The sequence below is a fragment of the Schistocerca nitens genome, chromosome 3 (genome assembly GCF_023898315.1).
Source record: "Schistocerca nitens isolate TAMUIC-IGC-003100 chromosome 3, iqSchNite1.1, whole genome shotgun sequence".
Taxonomy (NCBI): Eukaryota; Metazoa; Arthropoda; class Insecta; order Orthoptera; family Acrididae; genus Schistocerca; species Schistocerca nitens.
In genome coordinates, this window is record NC_064616.1 from 693,020,105 (window position 1) to 693,045,078 (window position 24,974).

At 39.0% G+C, this 24,974-nt stretch overlaps 1 protein-coding gene across 1 annotated transcript in view; it reads right to left on the reverse strand.

Annotated features, from left to right (window-relative positions):
* Positions 1–19,775, reverse strand: part of LOC126248657 (cell cycle checkpoint protein RAD17) — a 144,993-nt gene extending 125,218 nt beyond the window's left edge. Inside the window, exon 1 of the mRNA XM_049949843.1 lies at positions 19,650–19,775. The gene's annotated coding sequence lies outside the window, so the exon portion shown is untranslated. The remainder of the gene's footprint in view (positions 1–19,649) is intronic.
* Between the last annotated feature and the right edge of the window lie 5,199 nt (positions 19,776–24,974).

Consider the following 24,974-nt stretch of genomic DNA (forward strand, 5'->3'; position numbering starts at 1 on the left):
GGTATTGTGTAGAATCCAGCATTCCACAAACCAGATCATCCTTTGCCAAACTGATACGAGCTCAAGTCTTTGTAGGTGGGCAGAAGATTACTTTGACATATTTCCTTACGATTTTGCCTGATTTAGATGAAATACTGGAGGGATATGGGAAGAAACCCCTGGGCTTGAGCTGCTCCTTCTCCTCTTGATCTTGATTTTGAATTATCAGATTTCTTCATCCTTAAAAGCTGTGTTGATCTGGTTTGTAGAATATCCATTATTTTTTAACAGAGACTGTAGGTGTGCCAGCTCCTTTTTTATTTTTTTATTTACACGTCAAGTTCCATAGGACCAGACTGAGGAGCAAATCCCCAAGGTCATGGAATGTGTCAGTACATGAAATTACAACATAAAAGTAATAACAGATAAAAAATAAATGTTTATGAACCCGAAAAAAGTCACTCCATAAGTTTAAGTAAACACAATCAGCAATACAATAAGAATCAGCTAAATTTTTAAAGGAACTCCTCAACAGAATAGAAGGAGTGACCCATGAAGAAACTATTCAGTTTCAATTTGAAAGTGCTTGGATTACTGCTAAGTCTTTAATAATGAAGACCCAAAATAGGAAGTCCCAAAATAATGGTTATGTGGCAAAAATTGTTTTATCCCATGTTTCATTGAATGTACAGTTGATGTAGTGCTTGGCAAAAGCAGAGTTAACACGTTGCAAAAGGCAAGTGCAACATTTGTGTTCAGTTCAACACACTTCCATGACACATGTAGTCTGTCCCCTATAAGCCACACAAGTCTGGCAAGGCATTTTATTAACTCCGATCTTTCACAGCAATAAGCAATCCTTTACTGGTTTGATTTCTGTATCCAAAATTCACTGAATTTATGGAATAACAAACAGAGTTACTCATTCAATGTTACATAGTTTAGAACATTAAACAGATTTAGAATGATAATACTGACAATGTTCCTTTTATGAAAAGCCACACCCTGTATTAGGTAAACATCCCCCTTCCCACTCCCTCCAGCTGTCTGAACAGAAAGCACTAACGAGAAGCCCAAAACATCATGTGACAGACCGTCTTTAAAATTCATAGAACATATTTACACAGCAAATATATTACTTTGTAATACATGCATAAAATGCAATAATAACAATGACAGAATAATTGCCACACATCTTTAGTTCCCTGCAAGGCACCAGGCAGTCAATGAACAGAGTGTCATTTGTGTTTTTCTTGATTAACTAATGAATATTATAAAGGGAAATTAAAAACTGAACTTTACTGCGCTAACCTCCACATTCTTGTTGAAAATTATCTAACTGAACATTTCTGACTTAAAATCTAATGAATATTTGAGAGAGGAAAGATTATATGAAGATGGCGAAGCATCTAAAGTCACCATCTGTGGAGCCCAATATACCCTTTTCCACTCTACAGTACCAGATGTCTGATGAAACTCAAAATACATGCCTGGAAGATGTTTTCCAAGTAGTAAAGATTGCAATAAAACTTCCTAACATGAGATGAGTTACGAAGTGTTAAAATCTGCAGAACCCATATTGTAAACAAGTAAAGAGATCCCTGAAATTTGAGATTGATACTAGGCAGTCACTGAGCATGCACAGTAAGGTTTTTCTTTATGTATGTAGTAAGTGAGACACTATAAAAACTACTGGTGAGGAGTATTTCAGTGCCTAGAAAAAGGAACAAAACGTGGCAGGGGAGTTGACATAATGAGTCGGTGAGAATATCTCAGTCATTAGGCATACTAACTAGAAAAACATGCACTGTGTGTCAGAAATAAGCATGTACCAAGAAACACATTGCTGATGAAGGAAAATTTGGGCAGTATAGATGTTAACAAATACGGCACCTACATCCCCCTAACTTTCTTCACATTGAGTCCAGCTTATTGACACATAACATATCTACGCATACAACAGCAAAGAATTTAAATTTACTCTGTTCAGAAATGGGTATGTAGAAGAATTCCCCACGTCAAGAATTTCAGTTCATAAAAGTGTCTTCTTAAGACCCTTATGGTTCTACATAATGAGAGCTTTTAACATTGAGATATTTTCCTCAATGTTGACATATAGAACTAGTATTGGATTAGGGGATAAAATGAGGGACTTATTGCTTCACAAACATAAGGGGTGTGTGATAAAAATAATTAGACTGATTTTTCATCTTCCAAAGTTTTTATTTATTTATTTTTTTTTTTCAAACAATAATATTTTCCTCTTCAAGGTAGTTCCCTTCTGCAGCTACATGCTGGCACAGTCTTTGTTCCCAGTCTTGGCACCAGTGCTGAAAGGCTTCAACTGGTACAACCTTCAGTATGATGGTCACATTTCATTTGAACATTCTCCAGAGTCATCCTGTTGAGACATTTTTCAATTTCAGCGAAAGTTAAAGTCAAAAGGAATTAGATCACATGAACAGGGGGCTGTGGAACAACTGGAATGCCTTTTGAAGTCAAAATTCGGTGATGGAAGTGGCTATGTGACATGGTGCTCTGTCATGACGCAGCATCCACTTGTCTGCAATGTCCAGACTCGCTTGATTCACCCTTTTGCTGAACCTTTCAAAGACTATTTAAAACCCCTACAGTCAAAAAAGCACTGTTTTGATCTTTGATTTGCTCATTCAAGTTCTTTCCCATCTGAGGAGTTGTCTCAGTGTGCCACTCCTCACTTTGCTGCTTTGTTCCAGGATTGTACACAAAAATTCAGGATTCATCACCTGCGATCACGTGGCTCAACCATTCATGATCACTAGCAGTCCTCTCAAGATGATCAATGCACACATTTCTTCGATTGTCCTTCTGCTTATTTGTGACATTTTTCAGTGCCATTTTGGCGCAAACCTTTCGTATGTGCAAAACTGGTCAAAATCTGATGTACAGTGAAAGTGTTTACATTTAACAGGTCATACATGATCCTTATTGTTAGAAGTCAGTCTGATCTCATAAGCACAAACATGTGTTCTATGTTTTTCTTGGTTTTTGAAGTTTAAGATCTCCCTGAGCAAGGTTCACCTTCAACGTGTTCTCAGCCTTCCAAAAATGATTTGTGCCTTGAAAAACTTGTGCTCTTGACAAGGAATGTTCCCCATATGCCTGCTTCAACTTTTCAAAGATTTCCCAAGTTTAACACAAAACTACTTGGCATAACGTTGCTCTAAAGTCCGCTGTTCGTGTTACATAACAAACACTTCACTTATGGCACTCTCAAAAATCATGCAATGGCTGTATGGAGCTGAAACACAGACTGAGCATATGAAAGGGATGAACACGTTGGTCTACACAAGTAGAACAACGCAGGATTGCCAGATTACTCACAGTGCTGTCAGCCTCATTCCTTTTCTCACACACCTTGTATATAATACCCTGGATATGTGCAGGACCTCATACATTAATTTAAGAACTTGTGTTTTTGACAGCACACTATATCACAAAGTATAAGAGAGGAAATTGCTGATAATAGTATCTTGGTGATCACATGAAAAAATTAAATGATTACAGCAAGAGGGGAATTTCAGTCCCCATTCCTTGTAACTAAGAATCCAGTATGTTAGCCACTTTGCTAGCTGCCTTATTAAGGTGAGATGGAAGCTTTCCCAAATACACTTAATTATGTATGCAGCTAATTCCTTCCACCAGTTGTGGACAACAGCTTGCTGTAGTGGCCCGACTTACATTCACTCTGGGTGGTAGGTGTAGTAACCAGGCGGATACTAGACAACTCTTTCCTTGTGGGGGGAATGCCCATGCATCGCCATCCATGATGCTACAGTTGAAGAGATATCCACGGCATTTGTAGTGGTGCCGGGAGTGGCAGTCAAATGCACTGAAAGTTCCGAATCTGTCTGAACCAGCATGTACAGATGAGAGTGACTGGGACGAGGGCACTCCCGCTGCCTGTGGGCCTCAGAGTAACTAGGGGCCAGGACCAGCAACAGAGGCCAGGAGACATCTGGATGTCAGAGTCCACAACAAGAGGCGTCGGCACGTGCAACAATGATGGCGGACTGGAGAGGAGAGGCTCCAGTGATAAAGACCTGGACTCCATCACCACTGATAGTAGCAACTGCTCAGCACAGTGGGAGATGCTGGCATCAGCCGCAGGAAGCAAACCCTCTATCAGTGCCAACTAAGGCCTGACCACTGGGGTAGGCGGTCACGACTGGGCCTCAGGAGCTGCCACGGCCAACAAAAACTGAGGTGTCGGGCCTGTGGATCCAAGGAGAGGGGCGCTCCTCCTAGGATGCAACTGCTTTGTGGGATGCTATGAGTCAATCTTTGGCATGAGCCACGAAGACATGGCGATCCCGCTGGCCAAGATCCAGTGAGAGTGCCATAAAAGCTCCGTGGCCCAGATGTGTGACCTGTGTGAATGTCAATAAAAATGGCACCACTGATGGACACCAGAGGCTGAGTAGTGTACGCAGCTGATGGCCGTGCAGGGGCTCTTCAGGACTCTTGGCCCCAATTGGCCTCATTCTGTAAGAGCTTATAAGAATGTCAGCACCTCCTCGACTACGAAATCTACATACTTTTTCACATGTCTTAAATGTTTGGACAAGGCATTCTGCCTCACAGTTTGACTGCAGATGGAAGGGAGGTGCCATGACGTTGCGAATGGCATTGTATGTACAGAAGTCCTTGTAGATTGGATCACAAACTGAGGACCACTGTACAAAACTGGGGAGCAAGGCAAGCCTTCTATGGAGAATATCTCTGACAGAGCCTTGACAGTTACATTTGTTGCAGATGGACAACAAATGACATAAGGAAAATGAGAAAAAACATCAATTGCCAATAACCAGAAAGTGACTACAGAAAAGACCAGTGAAATCAAAGTGTAATCTTTCCCAAGGCTGGATAGGGACCAACCGCGGCAAAAAAGTGCCCAGCACCACCTGCTGACCTGAACATTTGCAGCAGGTGATGCCAAAGTGTTCCACCTCCCAATCAATAACCAGCCAAAACGCATGGCAGTGCACCAATTTTGTGAGAGAGATCTCCCAGTGACCTTGATATAATACGTGGAGGATCACCCACCACAGAGCAGCTGGAACCACAGCGCAGGGAGTAAATACTTCTGTCAGCAAGAGAATAACACCATCCAAGAGCGAGAGGTGATGCCACAACATATACAAATTCTGACAGGGATCCAGTGCCTGGCCCAGCGGCTGTTTGGGCCACCCATATTGTATCATGTGTACAATCTGCCAGAGCACTGGATCCACCACAACAGCAGAGATAACAAGGGGACTGGTGATGGGGAAGCGATCCACTGTGTCGCTTGTCTCCGTATTCAGTTGAAAACAAAGGAATTACTCCTGGTCCAAAGGTGGAAATGTTACAAGACACGGCATAGAGTGAAGACTATCCTTAAGCTGCACAAAAGCACACTTCCAGGCTGCAGACCAAACAAAAAGAGCACTTTTCTGAAGCAACAGATGCAAGGGGTGAGAGATAGTAGCAGCTCTGGGAAGAAAAACTTGTGGCAGAATGCCACTTTGCCAATGAATGCCTGAAGTTCCCGTAGATCAGACAGATGGGGAAAAGCCGTAATAGCGGCGACATGTTGTTCCTTGGGACACAAGCCCTGCTGGGAAATTTCATGACCCAAATAAATAATGGAAGCCTGGAAAAAGTGAGACTTAGTGAGATTACATTTGAGGCCTACAGCCTCTAGAACAGTAAATGAAGAACAGAGGTTGTGTAGGTGATCCTCTGAGGTAGCATCTGTCATGATGATATCATCAAGACAGTTAATGTACTGACGGACAACCTTCGTAATCTGTTCCAAAAATATTTGAAAGATGGCAGGTGCACAAGTGACTGCAAACATTAGCCGTTAATACTGATACATTCCAAGAGGTATACTAACCATGAGCAACAGTTTTGATGTCTCCTCTCAATGACATCAAACAATCCAGCTCTGGCAACCTTGTTGCATAAAGCTACTGGAAACTGGCTGCACCCTGTAAAAGATAGGGTGGGAGGAGGGTCTGAGGGTGATGTGTACAATAAAATAGTTTGCTCAACCTAAAGTGAGATCCAAAAACTCAGAACACAAGGAATCCAATTCGCAATAAGGCACTTGGTCTGACACCAAATGCACTGCATCCACAATAGAAAAACCAAAAGCAGCAACTGCATCTAACTCAAACAAATTTTCAGTACTCACATCATTAACTACCAAGTACATAATGAAACGGACAACTGACTTGTAAACTGTGTCGGCTGTGGACTGGCCAAGAACAGGAATCTGATGTTTGTTACAGCTCACCAACCAACACTCAATGCGTGCCAACATTGGGGATCCTTGCCTGGCATAAGTCTATTAGCTGAATAGGGACATGGTAGCCTCCATGCTGACTTGTAGGATTAATGGCTTATCCATTATCCACATTTCAACGAAAAGTTTGTTCTGGCCTGCAGACAATGGTGAACAGAACAATGAAACAGAACAAATATTGACATCTATTGATTCCTGCCATGACTGCTGGTGGGGTAGAGATTGACAACACACCATTGCTATGTTACCTTTTGTCATGCTGTATGAAAGGAGAGGGACACGAAGAAAACTGCTTATGATCTGCTTTCCACATCAACCTGGTTGGCTTGTTTGTACTGCAGCTACTTCACCTTCCCCCAGTGTGCTAGACTCCATACACCAGGGCTGTACGCTGTCAACAATGATGACATTATTCCAAAACTTTATTTGGTGGCTCGTGGCAAGGGAGGCCTCAAACAACTGTGCAATATTCAAAACCTCTTCTAACGTAGAGTCCTCAAACTGAAGGGCATGTTGACACACCTTCTTATCTGGGGCCGAACAAGAGATTGTGTATCTGACTACGGTGTCTGCATAAGACTCTAAGACTTCACTGTGATGAACTGACACTTACGACTGAGGTCATGGATCTCAGCCTTCAAAGCTCAATAGTAGTGCTGCAGCTATTTGTGGCACTGGTGAAATTCAGCATGCACAATGCATACACTTGTAGTGCTAGGAGGGCAGCAAACTACACATATCGTCAAATGAAAGTAATGCAGGTTCTTGCAGAGAAACCAATTGGCACAATAAGTGTTACATACAAGCATGTACCCACAATAAGAAAAGAGCCTTAGAGACCTCCATATCAACCACCCAGAATGTCACAAAATGTTAGTGAAGCCATTTCTCATAAGCATCAGTCTTTCGCAGTTTCATCATAGGGGAGCTACAGGTACGGGTGAACAACCGGCAGTTGAGCCTGGGTCAACATAGCCAACAAAGGTTACAAGACAGCTTTATGCACCTGCTGTTGTTGCAGAAGTGACTGGAGTAAAGCCTCCATGGAAGAGCCAAATGGCAGAAAAAACACAGAATCCAAAACACATGAAAATTCGTATCAACATTGCCACTTGCGTTCTACCTAGGAACACAAGGAAACACACGGCCATAAAAGATACCATCTATTGGGTCAAAGAGTGAAATCAACATGAATACAATGAAAGCGGTTTACACATCTCTAACACACGTAACAACTGAGGACCCGGAGGCCCTGGCAAGCCCTTATACAGCTACACTATCCATTGCAGGTGTAGCTTGCGTAGTGTTGCATCCGCACAGAAGATTTGATAATGGCGGTCAGTGACCAGACTGTCCCTGGTGACATCAGTTGATGACCAAGCTGCCCCTGGTAGCCACCTCGGACAATTGGGGCGCATTGCTTGAATATCAGTGCTCACTACGTTTGCTGTAGTGGCCCAACTTAAGTCCACTGGAAGTCTGCTGTGGATGGCATGTATAGTAACCAATGGATGTCCATTGTGGGTGGTAGGTGTGGGAACTCGCAGGTTATTACTCATTCCACCAGAACTGGTGGAATGCACACAAAAAAATAATTTCACACAATGGTGCTTATGCTGTTGATCACATTCTTTTGAGTTCCAGACAAGGACAGGCCACATTTTTTCTACTGGTGTTAGAACAGGTAAATTGGAGTGATGAATACTGTTAACCTTAGCCCAAAGTTTGCTGTTACTCTTAAATTCATCATGTGTCTGATGACTGTCATGAAAAAGAATATTCCTTGGTTCATGTTAGTTTTGTCTATGCAGATGTACTGGCGTTGAGCAGTCTCTTTTGTCTGAGAAAATGCTTCTGGGTGGGATGTCTGCTCTCAGACTGTTGACCAACACTGAACTGGTGAGTTACTTGCTGCACTGTGCCTCATCTCTCTACTACTATAATGTGGGATAATTAATTGTGTCCTATCACCAACAAATTGTTGCCCATAACAGTTGATTCAGATAGTACTTGTTTCCTACAAATTATAGTACTGATGATTCACCCTTGACTGGGCAGTATCTGAAAGGTCTAGCTGCTGCACAACACAAGTTGCACACTCAAAATCTGGCTCCAAAGAAGTGTGCTCTTATTAGACATATTATCCTGCACTTGATGACAAGCATCAGGTCTGATGATATCGCAGTCTCACAGCATGCCAAATTACTGTGTTTACTTTGATGATACGGGTATCCTCCGACAGCAGATATTCTTAATAAAATTGCTCAATAACGTAGAAAGAAAGATCAGGGATTCCGAGGACACTTGAGACAGAGTAGAAGCTCGAAGTGGGGAAGGAAATCGGTCTCGAAACATCCCTGCATTTGCCATATGCAGTTTAGTGAAATCATGGAAAACTTAAATCTAAATGTCTGAACAGAATCTGAACCCCATCCCTCCCAAATTTCAATGTCTTAACTGCTGCTCCACTTGCTCAGTATTAGTGTAAAATGTGGTCTCATTTTGTAACTTTGCTCATCTTGAAACTGAAGGGATTTTGTAAGGATCTTTAAATATCCTTTCAATCCATACAACAGTACCAGGATCCTTATTACATGGAACAGTTAACAATCCAAGAATTATTGCCATTGTCCTACATATACTTTCTCCCATACAAGTCATTCCATTTCATTAAATTTATATTCAGTCAACAGTGCCCAAGAACCCATAAAATAATTATCCCCATCTGGTGCTATTTTAAGGTTTTTTAGCTCAAGAACATGAGGACATTATGAATATTACTCTAGAGAATGCAAGGCAGATAGTTATTTTGCTATAGGATGCTTATCAGATAAAATTGTCATGAGAAGACAAAGAAAAAACACTGAGGGAGAAAATGCTGAGATTTAGGTGAATGAAGAAAAATAACATTTGAGGCATATGAGTGTAGTACTATATTGAGCCTATGACACTGTAAATACAGAACGTACCAAAAATATTTACCAGTTTCAGAATTCTGAAAATACGCAACCTATAGGGATGTTTCCAATATTTTTGGCAGTAAGATACACAAGAGTGCTGAAATATGTAAAGGAGTACCTGTCTTGCAAACCCAATAGCCCTCCTGTACTGAAGGATATCTACTGAAACATATAGGGGTTGGACAAAAATATGGAAACACCATGATGTATTTAATCACAAATGGCACCTGTGTGAAGTGCTCAATACATTGCACAAGTCAGTCATGGTCAGAAGAGTGTTCGATGTAACTTTGAGAGCATTATGTCAGTGTCAAGGGAAGTCAAACATGGGCAAACTGTTGGTTTTCGTATGGTGGGTGTTTCCATAATCATTGTAGCCAAAGTGCTTGGTATTTCAAAAGGCACAGTACTGAATATATATACCACATACAGGGAAAGCAGAAAACATCATCCGATACATCACAATGTGGATGAAAGTGTGTTTTGAGCGATCGTGACATATAGTGATTGAAGAGGATGGTGATGAAAACTAAGGGTGTGACAGCTGCAAAAGTCATTGGAAAACTGAATATCACACTCGTGAACCCTGTCAGCACCAAACTAACATGAAAGGAGTTCCATAATCAGGAAACTGCAGGGCGAGCTGCAATTCCAAAACCAGTCATCAATGATGCAAATGCCTGCAAATAGGAAAATGTGGTGCGGCAGCCATAAAACTGCGACTATGGAGCAATGGAAAAAAACTCATTTCGTCATATGAGTCTTACTCACACTGTTTCCAATTTCTGGCCAAGAGCATCTGTGGCCTTCAGTGATGATTTGGAAAGCCATATTGTGTATTCTACGGACCCTATGGTTACTCTGCAAGGTCACATTACTGCCAAGGATTATGCGACCATTTTGGCTGATCAAGTCCATTCCATGATACAATGTTCACCAAAACTGACGCTGTGTTTCAAGATGACAGCATTTTCCAGGACTGGTTTTGTAAGCATGAGGATGAACTATCATTTCCACTGGTCACAACAGTCACCGGATCTGAATATTATTAAACCTTTGCAGTCTACTCTGGAAAAAAAAGTGTGCAACCACTGACCATCTCCATCATCATTACCTGAACTTGCCACTATTTTGGAGGAATGATGGTATAAGAGTCCCTTTAAAACTACACAGGACCTGCATTTATGCATTCTGATGAGGCTGGAAATTGTTTTGAATTCTAAGAGGTTTCCTGCACCTTATTACGAATGGTAATATGTTATGTTTTTGGTACTTCCATATTTTTGTACATCCACTGAATATCTCCTGACAGTGTTAGTAGTCTCGTACAATATAATAATGTTGTAAATGACACGGCTGATTTGGGAGGCCATTCTGTCATAAGTCAAATAAGATGCCTATCAAAAATAGGCAATTCACATGGTGTAAATTAGGTAATTTTAAAGGAAGGAAGATTAGGGTCATTAGGCATGAAGCACAGGTTGGAATGGGGAAAGAGTCATGTTTGTATGTTACTTTCTGTCCTTTCCTGTGTACAGACACTTGACTATTAAATCTGCCTACAACATACTTTGTTAATTCTGATCTAACTCCATGATAAACATCTTACTTCTTCTTCATCCCAGCCACAGGTAAGCATTGTTTCACCACTCAAGACAAGCCATTTCTGTCTGATATCATCAACAGAGTATTCCTAAAATAAAAACTCTTGAGCTGAGTTAGTGTGTTCCAGTTCTTATTTATTTGCTTCTCTACTGATCAATGTGCCAGCTATATAGTGAGGTTCTTCACTAATTAACATTGCTTGCATTTGACCGAAGGTTTTCCAGTATTGTAAAAAAAAAAAAAAAAACAAAAACATAAATAGCTGACATTCTGTTTATATTCGCACACATATCTAAGGAAGCCAACATATTGCAACATGTTTCAACAAAACAATACTTAGTTACACTACACAAATTGAGTTACAATTTCAACTATTTCTGAAGAGAGTGAAGCATTTCACAGACAAAATTAAATTTCTATTAAAAAGGCCTGTGCAGTAGATTAACAAAATGGAAACAATGGACTTTCTTGGTTCCCTTTCCCCACAGCCAATTAAAATGTTGGAAGTATGTGAAAAATAAATGTGATTAAAATGGCCAAAAGTCATTGTTAAGTCTTTATTAAAATTATCCTGTTCTCAGTTTCTCATTAGAGCATACAAATTATTGTTGTGTGTGTGTGTGTGTGTGTGTGTGTGTGTGTGTGTGTGTGTGTGTGTTTGTATGTGAGAGAGAGAGAGAGAGAGAGAGAGAGAGAGAGAGAGAGAGAGAGAGACTGACTATACAAAATCAATTAAAATGTGATGTACTTAAATAATAAATGACAGCCAAATAAAAATGGGACAGATGGAAAAAAAAAGTAAGTAAACTGTTCACTATTTCAAAAGTAGTCACCATAACTGTTAATGTATTTATCCAAATGTGAGACAAGGCTATCAATGCCTTCATAGAAAAGTGTCTGCAGTTGCCTTTAGAACCATGGTTGTATTGAGGCGTGCATGTCATTGTGAGAAGTAAATTGATGATCACAAATGCTTTTCCTCAGGGCTACAAAAACGGGGAAGTTGAAAGCAGAGAGATTGTGACTGTATGGAGGATGTGTAAGGGCTTCCCAGCAAAACTTCTGCAGCATAGGCAAAACAACCTTGGCAACATGTTGTCAAGTTTGTTTCACTCTATTAACAACATGGTGTTGAGTTCTACCTGTTATAAAGTCTTAAAGCTGATCAAAAATCTTGTCCAATATGGAAGTCTTATTTTATTCACCAGAAGGCAGAGCAGAACTATACTGAATACTTCCCAGAAGTCAAGAAACATGACAACGACCTACATACCATTATAAACTGCCTTCTGAATCTCATGTACAAACCAAGTAAGCAGAGCTTCACATGATCAGTTGAAGAATCCATATTGATTCAAACAATGATATTCAATTTACAAAAAGTCGTATACACAAGCTAGTATAAAACAAGTTTCATAATTCTATAAAAGACTGATTTCAAGGATACGGGCCTGTAGTTATGTGCACCAGCCTGACTATCCGTCTAGAAAATGATAATTACCTACAAATTTTTCCAATCACTTGAACACTTCATTATTCCAGTGATCTATTGTCAACTACTGCTAACAGGGAGTGAGAGTGTTATTTTGCACACACAGAAAATTTTAGAAATACATCATCAGGCCCAATTGCCTTTCATCTGTTGACCAATTTTGGTTGAGTTTCTGTTTCACCGTCACTTAGCTCAATATCTGCCATTTCAGATATTATATTAAACAAGTACGTGCAAGTCCTCTTTCTAAAACAATTTTATTATTTTACAAAAGCTTATACCTGCCTACTTTTCAACATTGTTGTTTCCACTAACATTAAACACTAAGGAAAGGGGAGTTGTTGAAATTGACAGGTTATAAATCGGGAAGAAGGCAGTACCTCATTGAACAGAACAGAAACTGTAATATAGAGCATTATCAAAGATCATATTTTTCCAGACAACTACTATTTCAGACTTTTTAAATCAATAAGGCCTCTCATATTTCAAATACCTAAATGTGAATCACAAATTAATTTTTAAAGACACAGCCACAGGTTCTCACACTAACATCAAAACAGGTGCTTGAGTAGCCATTACAAATCACTACATGAAACTAGGCAGTGGAAGATACTGTTTGACAGCTATTCATCTGTAAGTGTATGGAGAAAACAGCACCAGAACGGAAAAGATTTATTGATGTACTTTTTGACCATTCTTACCGGCTTTGAGGAATGTCAATCTGTTACAGAATACATTAGCTATCAAAGACAGTAACTGGCCTGCAACACATTGACCTGCTCCATAGCTTTGATTTTGCTTTCTGCAGCAAACTTGAATATCCCAGAATATAATATTGCTACTGCAAACACGTTAAATGTACTGAGTGATAATCTTCTGATAGACTGTGTATCCTCACACACAAAAACTGATGCAATGCAACAGAACACAATCTGACACTGAAATGTGTATTTACAGTGCCTAGATTTTCTACATGCAGAAAATGCACAAATTTGGCTTCTAAATTTAATACCCCCACCATATCAACAGGGATGTCACCAGAACAGTAGTGGCATGGGAGAGTCCACAGGAGGATGCCAAGTGCTGACTAATGCAAGCGAGCTCTTGATTGCTTATCTTCTGTCTATGACCTACGTTCAGTCTCTGCTGAAAAAGCAGGTGGTGTTATGCTCAATAAACCTGGTTTACAGGTGAGGTGGTCAGTGGGGGCAGGGAACAGCAGCAGGACATTCTCTACTCCCCCTCCTCCCTCTCTCTGTAACAATTTATCCCCAGTGATGTGTGATTCAAGTACCTCATTTTAGCTGCAGAACATACAAAAAAGCTCCTTAGTGGAGTGTTCACCTGACTTTTGACATTTAGTCAGAAACCAAGGAGTATCATAACTATGAACTACAACCCTTGGTTCATTTATGTCCCTTGTTACACGTTATGAAATGTAATTTGTAATGTATTTGTTCTGAGTATGTTAAGTTTTTCTTTACATCAAGTAACAGACTATTTAAGACTGTATACTGTAACTTGAGCACTGTGGTTCTGTAAGTAAACCACTGGTATTCTATGTGCAGTAAGTTGATCAAAACACTATGTAACATAGCAATCCACCTCCCTCCTCGACCCCCGCCCCTTTTTCCAAAAGAATGAAATTAACTGTTTGGCCAATTACCTCCAACATAATTCATACTCTACTCAACATTAAATCTTCACTCTTCAATGCTGGCAGTCACAGCAACAGCAAAAATAGCTCTGTAGATGTGTTGAATGTATTCAAATAACCAACGTAAGTTGAGATCAGGTGCAGCATAAGACACGGAAGTGTCTCCCGACTGCTCACATGAGGCAACACATCAGTTATGAGTTGTTAGTGGGATGACAGTTTCATAAAACCAGTAAGAGGCAAGGAAAGAAGCCAACCATTCTGTGTATTCACTTGAAAATTTGAAATTGTTTTAATATTTACTTTGAATGAAGGTTATGGTGATAGCGTGATATATAGTATCGTCCAAAGTCTAGGTTAGGTTGTAAACTGACAATCTGGTTGCAAGTTGGTGAAGCCAGGATATTCCTTTGTCTCTTTCTATGGAACACTGTTTGTTCATTGTTCTCTTATCACCTGCATAGAATCAACAGTTGACACACCTTCTTTCATTCTCAGCATACTTCACGGCGAGCACGGACAACATTGCTGCACAAAACATGTAAGTACAGCACTGGCCCCAATCTAGACTACTACCCATTAATCTGCACGAGGAACAAACATTCGAATAATAGATGCCCATTGATTTTATAGTAAAAAGAAAATGCTACAGAGGTTCACAAATATTTTTTATAAATCCCAGCAGCAATGAATCAGAATGAATACAAAACAATCTGCAATCAGAATGTAAAATTACATTTAGAAAATGTAGGAGCTGCTGCCAAGCCAGGACTGCCTCAAATGTACTAAGTACAGAATTCTCATCATCAACACCCAATCTTCTATTAACTGTACAGGTTAGGAGCTCCCACCTCCTTTGCAAAATTGCACTCATTTCCACAGCTCCCCTGGTTTCAGTCTGCCTTAATCCCTGTTCATCGCCTGTTGCCCTTCCCCTGTTCTCATCACACACTGTACTCTTCTACCTATACTCCAAGCTTATACTCACATTTCTGCTCTTCTTCTGCATTCCAGCATCCTCCTCGAAACATATACCTACCTCTTACTTGTTTCTCCTACCCTGTGTCGTCGTCCTAGTGCTCTATCCCCTTTTTCCCTCTTGATGCAGTTATTTGTTTAAATCCAGCAGAATCTTCCATAATCCTCTTCCCACTTTGTACCCCATCCATTTCCTCACTTCCCATGAACCCCATGCCTCCTGAATACAATTTCAATGAGCTTACCATGGTATTATGTAGACTGCAGGAATAGACACATTTCACTTAAAACACAGCACTTTAAGTTATGCATCACCTACAGATGTACTTTTTTTGTTAAACCTTAAGGCTACATACTTCAACCAGAACATTGCTTTGCCTGAAACATAAAATGGGACACATTTCTGGTGAAAAGGACAGTTTACATTTAACACGGACATTTTAATATGTGTCAGTTTCTAGTAAAGTAGTCCCAATATTCCAGCTCTGGTACATTAAAATGATAAAAGGCAGCAATTCTGAAATGGAAAATCAGAATCCTGAACTATCCAATTCTTTAAATCAAAATCTATATAAAATTAATTGCAAGATTTGTTAGATCAGAAAACAATCTGTAAACCAGAAGTATACAACATCGGACACTAAGGTCCAAATGCGAGTTTACGGAAAAGTGTACGTGGCTGTAGCAACAAAATAAATATTTAGTAACATGCACAATGGACAAAAAATTAGTCAGTTCCAGAAGACTTTACAACATTACCATGTAAACCCACCCCTAGCCTTGTCAATGGCGTAAGTCCAGTGAAAATAGAGCCCACAAGTTTCTTCCGGTATGCCATACTTGATGGATCCCACAGAGCTATCAAACTGTGGTGATGCTGACTACTACGTTTCACCCCACAGGTCCAAACAGTCCCATACATTTTCTATGGCATTAAATCAAATGATTTAATGAGCCAGTGTTAGTCAAACCAGAAATGTACATGTGCAGCCCTGTGACCACAGTTGTGAACCTAGATGACAAAAGTGTCCACAGCATACTCATCATGAAAATGTAGAAGAAAGGACAACACTTAGTCACAAAGAACGTTGAAATAAATATCCAGGTTGTTGGGTATGGTAATGTGAATGAGTGAGCCCAAATCATGGTACAAAGAACACCCCAAAACATCACAGAAATCACCTCCAGCTTAAAATACACTCTCCACATGCTGCAGGTTAAAGGCCTAATTGGACTGCCTGTGCACTAAAAGCCATGTATTGTTTGTAAACAGAGAAAATCATGGACCGTCAGATACACTACATCTCTCCATTTATCCCCTGTCCAGGTTCTGTGTTGTTTAGTATATTAAAGGCATGCAGCTTCGGGTCAACGGAAGCGTCCGATTCCACCCGTCTGCTTTGACATGTGACATAAGGGTGTTGTGTATGACGTCATTATGGCGCGGAGTTTGAGTTGGTTGTGTTTGTAGATGTCGTCTTGTGTCTGTTGGTGATAGTAATTTTTTTTTTTTTGGGACAGTTTGTTGTAATGTTCTGTGTATTTATTGTGTATTGAATGTCTTAATTTACGTAGGGCTGTTTGACTTTTGAATTTTTGAGGTGTTGTGGTTTTGGTTTTGTTTTTCGTAGTTGTTAGTTTTTTCGTATCAATAGTTGTGGTTGATATGTAAAGGTCAAGGAAAATGACCAATTCCAATTTTCGTAGTTTTATATGTAGGTATTGTTGTTTTGGTATCCACAGCAGTGGTCAAGGGAAATGTCTGATTCCAATTTCCGTAGTTTTTGCTGTAGGCGTTGGTGTTTTGCCATTGTCAGCTGCGGTTGACCTATATAGGTCAAGGGAAGTGTCAGATTCCTATAGATTTTGTAATTATTTTTTTGTTTGTTTTTGTGTGTGTTTTGGGATCGTGGTGTGTTTTGTTTTACTGTTATATTTAGCTTGTCTCCTCCCAAAAAACACCAATTTTCCACAGTTGTCCCATTAGTTTGATTGTATTTTAGGAGGAAAATGTTATTGTCTTATTTCTACGTATTTTCGTGTTTGTTGCCGTGTGTATGTAGTGACATCATAGGCACCATATTGGAGACGCTTAGAATAGCCATTTCCACCATACTGATGATGTCATGCGTCAAAGCAGACGTGTGTAATCTGACACCTCCGTAATCTCACAGCTTCATATGCTGCTGTGAGTAACAACCTTTTGCAAGGCACCCAAATGAAAAATGTCCATTGCAAGCAATTCCCTTAGCAATGTTTGCTCGGATACTGGTAGAAATCAACCTGCATTCACTGACAGCAGCAATTCCTGTTGGATTTGAAATCAATCATCATTTGCAAGGTGTGATACTTGTCTCCATTCCATTACAGTTAGGCACCTTTAAAAGAAAAGTGTCCTTACGCAGTGTTACGTGCTTTCACGTGGTGCACCATTCCTTAAAGACACATTGGACAGTCCGTATAGATACATCAGTAAGTATGGCAACTTCATTTAAGGTGTGGTCATGGCAATGTCCAAACACTGGCTCTCTTGTGTCGTTCTATCAGTACTCCACATCGACCAGTCTTGCTGTGCCGATTCTATACTAGTAACTGGCAGTTATACATCCCTTCAACACCATGTGACTTACGTAATCAGTGTTGGGTCACATGACATCCTGGTACCAGTTCTACATCATCCTGAGTGCTTTACCTATCTTATAAATTACAATGAAATTATAAGGATTAAACAATATTTGTCCAACAAAATGAGCATACACATTGGCAAATGTACTGTATTTAAGCAGATTGATAAGCAAATTACTAACAAAGTTTCAAGAATAGAGTTGTGATAGCAATGATCAGACTTCAAAATGGTTTACTCTAACTTAAGCAACTGCTAAAGTCAGGTAGTTTTATACTGCCATAATTAACTGTTCCTCAACTATAAGATTCTAAAGTGAAGTCTTGGATCTGGTTTCCAGAAGAATGAGAGTGAGAAATTCAAATTATCAGAATACGTAAACAGCAAACCACCTCACAACAACTGCAGAAATGGCTTTCACACTGTTAATCTGAGACTACATTCAATGTGAATAACTGGACCAGGGATATAAAGTAGGGTAACATGTTTTAAATCCCTGTGAAAAGGAACAAAAAGAAGGGGGCAAGGTAGATTTTGCCTCTCTCTGAGAGAGAGAGAGAGAGAGAGAGAGAGAGAGAGAGAGAGAGAGAGAGAGAGAGAGAGGAAAAATCTATCTTCCCCCTACTTTTTGTTCCTTTTCATAGAGATTTAAAACATGTTACCCTACTTTAAATCCCATATCTCTGCTAAAAGCCAAATCAAATATAAAAGATGGGAGGACAAAGTGTCCCATCATCAAGCAGTGTAGGAAATCTGCAATGTGCAAACTGAACTAATATGAAAAAAAAAACACAAAATGGGTACTATTCATAACAATTTTTGAAACCAATAGACATTAACAGAAAAAGAACACATTTTTATACAGCATAATTTATGACTGATCTGCCGTCTAACTTAAACTCTCAGAAAACAATGCCTACAACGAACAAATGTTTCCAATTGACAATATCACGAGGTTATCACATTCACAGCATTCCATCCTAGCTGTAGTCAAAGTAAGTTATAAATAGGAGAAATAAATGAAAGAATCTGATTCACATGAATAAGATCTGGAAGCTTCAGTTAATCAGCATAAATTAGACTGATATTCAATTTCACATGTAAACTCCAAAATATACTGTAGTAGTGAAAAATTCAACACATTCACTACAGGAATGATCTGCAGTGAGTTAAACAAAATGAATGTAATTACTTGACAAAATTGTATACCTAAAACATGTTGAGGGAGCCCTACAGTTTTTAAAGGCATTGACAGTAGATGAAATAGAATGGCCTTAAAAATTTGTGAGAAAGACTTCTTAAATAAAGCAAAATAATTCTGTACATAAAGTGAATAAGGCTGCCAAAAATTTTATTGTGGTGCAAAGACTGAGCTATGGAATACAGGCTGTTAGCACTGTTATCTATGACTAATATCTTGATGTGCTGGCTAGATAGTTAGTGTGAAAGAGCTCCAAGTTCTTTTTTTTGAGAGAGAGAGAGAGAGAGAGAGAGAGAGAGAGAGAGAGAGAGAGAGAGAGAGAGAAAGAACATGAGAGACTTGCACACAACAAACTGGCATGGAAAGCTGCACCAAACAATCTTCGAACTATCTCTGAGTTGACTCGGATACACAAAATTATATAATTATTTTTATACAAGGCGGTACTGAGGTCAAAAGGACGAAAAAAAAACAAAAAAAAAAAAAAACAGGGCCACACACGTCAGATGACAGACGAAAAGATATTCAAATAAGGTGTAAAAACAAATAAATGCAGAATATTTTGAGTAGATATTAAGTTACCACGCGACACTTCTACCTCACCAAAAGGACAAGAATGAGGATTCAACAGCTTCTGAGCCACGAATGAAAAGCGTATATATCTTCTTCCCGTAATAGCAGACAGTCTCCTACATATACAGAAACTAATACAATTGGCACAAATAAATTGTATACATCGTCAAACAACAACGTCAAAAGACTTCGAAACACTACTAAACGAAATCTTACTTAACTACGAACGATACTTATTGCTGTTACGTACTTTTTGTCACATTCTTTCCAAGATATTCAAACATCGCGCACACTACTTCTAACAACAAACACCCTTGATAACCAAAGCATTCTAACACACAAGACAACAACAGTCATCGCTACCTAGAAATCGCTACTCTTTGTCTTATCAACCTGTGTTCGTAGATAGCAACACAGAGCAACAATAAGAAGGATACCCATAGAGCATTATACTCTGATTAGAAATGAAATATTTTTATTTGCTGTTTCTACTATTCTATTAATTGATTTCTAATGTTATTTTTATTTTAACATTGGTACAAGGAAGACACTTGGTCCTCGTAGAGGTGCAATGTGGAGCAATTACAGATGACGTTCTGAGTCACATATGTAATGCATCACCAACGTAAGGTTAAAAATGCCATTGTCAGGCCTCTCTAGAAAAAGGGGGACACCACGGATGTCAATAATTAGCGGCCAGTATCCTTGCTTACAGCACTTTCAAAAATCTTCGAGAAAGTGACGTTCTCAAGAGTGGTTAGCCATCTCAAGAGTAATGGGATACTTAGTAAATCACAGTTCGGATTTCAAAAATGCTGTTCCACTGAGACAGCGATATGCAATTTCTCTGTCCAAATAATAGAGTCTTTAAACAGTAAAATGTCACCAATAGGAATTTTCTGTGACTTATCCAAAGCATTTCATTGTGTGAACCATGGCATTAAGTTAAGTAAATTATAATTCTATGATATAAATGGAATAGCATATGAGTGGTTTAAGCTATACCTACAGAACAGGAAGCAAAAAGTTTCCTTATATGGGTCAAGTGATTTAAATAAGTTTACCACTTCATCTAACTGGGGTGAAATTACATTAGGTGTTCCACAGGGTCAATCATGGGTCCCCTTCTGTTCTTGATATATATGAACGACCTCCCTTCCTATCTGAGACAGGAATCTGAACTGACACTGCTTGCTGATGATACAAGCATCATTATTAATCCCGTAAAAGAAACTCCAATTGAAAATGATACAAATAAGGTCTTTCGAAAAGTCATTAATTGGTTTTCTGCAAATGGACTTTCTCTAAACTTTGAAAAAACACGGTACATCAAATTACTTCAATAAATATAGCACATCACCAGAAGTCAGTACACAGGGTGCAGCATACTAAGTTCTTGGGAGCAGCTTTTTCAACTCTGTCTGAAAGAAACCCGATGTTGTTCTTTCTTTCTCCAAGCAGCGCACTGAAGATTATTTTAGATCGATACAACACGCCTTTCAGATATAGGTCCTTACTAAGTTATGTACTTCCCTATGAAAATCATTCCCACTTCTACTTTGATATAATCATGAACTTGGGTATGTAATGCTGAAAATGCCCTGTGCACTTTCAGATGAGTCATAAATTCGTATATACGTGGTGAACCACATAATAAGTAACATACATTTTATTTTATGAACAGTTTAAGATACTGAATACTCATTCTGGCAACATTTTATTTTATGAACAGTTTAAGAATATGAATACTCATTCTGGTAACACCCTCCAGACTGTGGCTAAGCCATGTCTCCACAATATCCTTTCTTTCATAAGTGCTAGTTCTGCAAGGTTCGCAGGAGAGCTTCTGTAAAGTTTGGAAGGTAGGAGACGAGGTACTGGCTGAAGTAAAGCTGTGAGGACGGGGCGTGAGTCATGCTTGGGTAGCTCAGTTGGTAGAGCACTTGCCCACAAAATGCAAAGGTCCCGAGTTCGAGTCTCAGTCTGGCACACAGTTTTAATCTGCCAGGAAGTTTCAGTTTAAGATACTGACACGAAGTTTTAGCCATACAGGAGCACATAACTTTGTTGCTTGTTGAACCCTCTTCAACCGGGTATCGAGTGAGATATTGAAGAAAATTCGTTTTTTAATGGATCAATATACTTTTTAATTGCATTTGAAAGCTTTGGAAAGAATGAGCGCATCAACATACCTCTTGTTAATGGAGGCATTGCAAATTTTCGGAAAAACAACTGAGATATGTGCTACAATTGAAAAGCAAAGTGACCAGAACCGGCTATTGCAGTATAAACACCTCCAAGTGAATGTCTCATACCAGGCTTCGTTATTCTATCAAGCCCTTCAGCTATTTACTTGTTTCCTCAAAAGCTGTTCACTAAAACATGAGTACATAGGTACATTTGGAACAGTTTTTCCAACTGTATATACACAGTTGAGCTTTGCATCTGCATGATGAAACAGCGTGAGCAGCACTCATTGCCCATCACTTTGCTTTGTATGTGAATGTAGAAGTACATGGCCAGCTGTTTCTACACTCGGTACCATGCAGTTTAACTCTGTATCATGTGGCCCCCATTCACCAAGTGCTTGGCAACAGGCGCGTGGCCCTGCCACATAATTAGGAAACATGGGCTCTACACAGCTCCATCGCAACATGGTGCTACTACTGGGCCTGGCAAGCGTTGGAATGCATTTACGATTATAATTTCTTTTTACCTGTTAATTTCAAAGTTTCCTATGGAGAAAGTGAGTCCTATATACCTGAGTGTCATCAAGTATTACGACAGTGAGTAAGTATGAGCATGTATAATGAAACTTAAAGTGATAATCGAATACTGAAAATTATTAAAGAACATTGATTTAGCGGTTGAAGTCCGAAATTGAATAAATGAAAGCTGATGAAATAATGCTCGCATTTATTTTCCTGCTAAAGTCGCACTGACAATGAGAGATATTTTGTACAGAATAGATGAAATAAATTTATGTTGGCAGATATGACAACTGATTATAATCGTTTACTTTATTTATAATTAACAAAAACTTTCAATCCAGCTACACTGTAGGCACTCATGAGTAAATCGAGCAAATGAACTAACAGGGCTTGTTACAGTTGATAAAATTAACTGGAATGACTGCAAAGGGACAGGAAACGAATTGTAGAGTACAAACCGTGGATACAAAAGGAATAAAAATATCACTTGAGACAAAAAGGAGACTCTATCTACTCTCTAGGAACAGCTCTGAGGTTAGAATTGTAATGCATTACAAAGCATACTGCAAAATATTGAAGCAAGTAATCCAGAAATCGAAGCAGCTTTATTATGAGAAAAAGATAATTACATCAGGTAACAAAATAAAAACTGTATGTTATATTGTGAAGACAGAGACAGGTGGGGCCAAAAAGGAAGAGGAGCAGACTAATGAAACTTTGGTAACAAGTACAGCTAGTGTTGCAAACCTCTTAAACAACTACTTCATTTCTGTTACTGAGAGCTTGGGGTTATCTGGTTTGGTGAACAGTGTAATGGAATATCTGAGACCAGCTTTTAAAAATAACTTCAGTAAAATGGGAATGACAGTCATCCATCATAAAATCCTTAAAATCTAAGTATTCCAGTGGGTATGATGACATACCAACAAAGTTAATCAAAGAGTGCTCATGCGAGTTAAGTTCTATCTTAAGTTATTTGTTTAATCAATCTCCTATCAGTGGAACATTTCCAGACTGGCTAAAATATACTGAAGTTAAACCTCTTTACAAGAAGGGGATAAAGAGACACCATCAAACTATCGATCAATTTCACTTTTCGCCAACTTTCTCTAAAGTATTTGAAACAGTTGTATTCAAGCGTCTCCTTAAGTATCCAGCTGCAAATGATGTATTGTCCAAGTCACAGTTTGGATTTCTGACGTGTTCTGATATAGAGAAAGCTATTTACACTTACAGTGAGAATGTACTTAATTCCTTTGATAATAAATTACAGGCTACTGGCATTTTCTGTAACCTGTCAAAAGCCTTTGACTGTGCGAACCACAGCATTCTCCTAAGTAAATTAGAGTATTATGGTGTCACTGGCAATGCTGCGAAATGATTTGTGTCTTATCTATCTACCAGGAAACAAAGGGTGTCGTTGCGAAATACCTGTGCAGTAAGCAGTCAGTCTTCATCTGACTGGGAATTAATTGCATGTGGTGTTCCTCAAGGATTCTATTTTGGGCCCATTGCTTTTTCTTGTGTATATTAATGACCTCTCATCTGTTATATTGCCAGACACTAAGTTTGTTTTGTTTGCAGACGGTACAAACATTCCAATAAGAAGCAAGTCAAGTACAGATTTAGAAATAGCTGCTAATCAAATCTGCACTGACATTAATAAGTGGCTTAAAGCTAATTCTTTGTCATTAAACTTTGAGAAATCCACTATATGCAGTTCAGTACCTGTAAGAGATTTTCTTCCAGCACAAGTACAACATATGAAGACATGCAGATCAAAATGGTTGACAGTGTTAAATTTCTGGGATTAGAACTCGATAATAAATTCAGTTGGGTAGGGTATACCACAGAATTTCTTAAGTGCCTAAACAAGTCTGTATTTGCTGTGAGAATGATGTTAGATGTTGGAGATATAAATATAAAAAACTTTCATACTTTGCTTACTTTCATTCTATTATGTCATATGGGATCATATTCCGGGGCAACTCATCAAACTGAGCAAAAGTTTTTAGGGTGCAAAAGTGTGTGATAAGAATTATTTGTGGTGTAAATTCAAGAACATCTTGTAGAAACCTGTTCAAGGAACTTTGTATTATAACCACCGCTTCTCAGTATATTTATTCCTTAATGGAATTTGTTGGAAGTAATACATCTCTATTCCCAACCAATAGCTCAGCACACATTATCAATACTAGGAGTAAGAAGAATCTACATAAAGGCCTAAAATCACTTACCATGGTCCAAAAAGGGGTCCAATATTCAAGAACACACATTTTTAATAAATTGCCAGCAACCACGGTTTAAACAGAGTTTGAAAGACTTTTTGATAGGCAACTCTTTCTACTTCATAGATGAATATCTTAACAGACACTGTTAAGTCAGCTTAAGTAAAAATATCTGTTAGATTTCAGTTTTGACAACATTTTGTCACAACAGTCAAGATTAGGTATTTTGTGTATGATAAATTCATTAATAGTGGATAACAGTGTTTCATTCTGACAGTATGTTAATTCTGTAAATATTAGCTGTCCCAGTTTATGGCATTGTATTAGCTTATTTTCTATCTCCTGACAAATGGTCAGGGTAGTAAGTATTATATTCAAATGTTTTATGTTTTTATGTCATTCTTTCTGACATGTTCCACACCCACGAAAATCATCTCATTTTTTGGGTCTACGAAACGAAAATTGAATCTAATCTAATATAATCTAACCAGAGATGTGCATTATTCCAATAAACTACTGTCTGGATAATTATTCGAGGCCGCGCGGGATTAGCAGAGCGGTCTCAGGCGCTGCAGTCATGTAACTGTGCGGCTGGTCCCCACGGAGATTCGAGTCCGCCCACAGGCATGGGTGTGA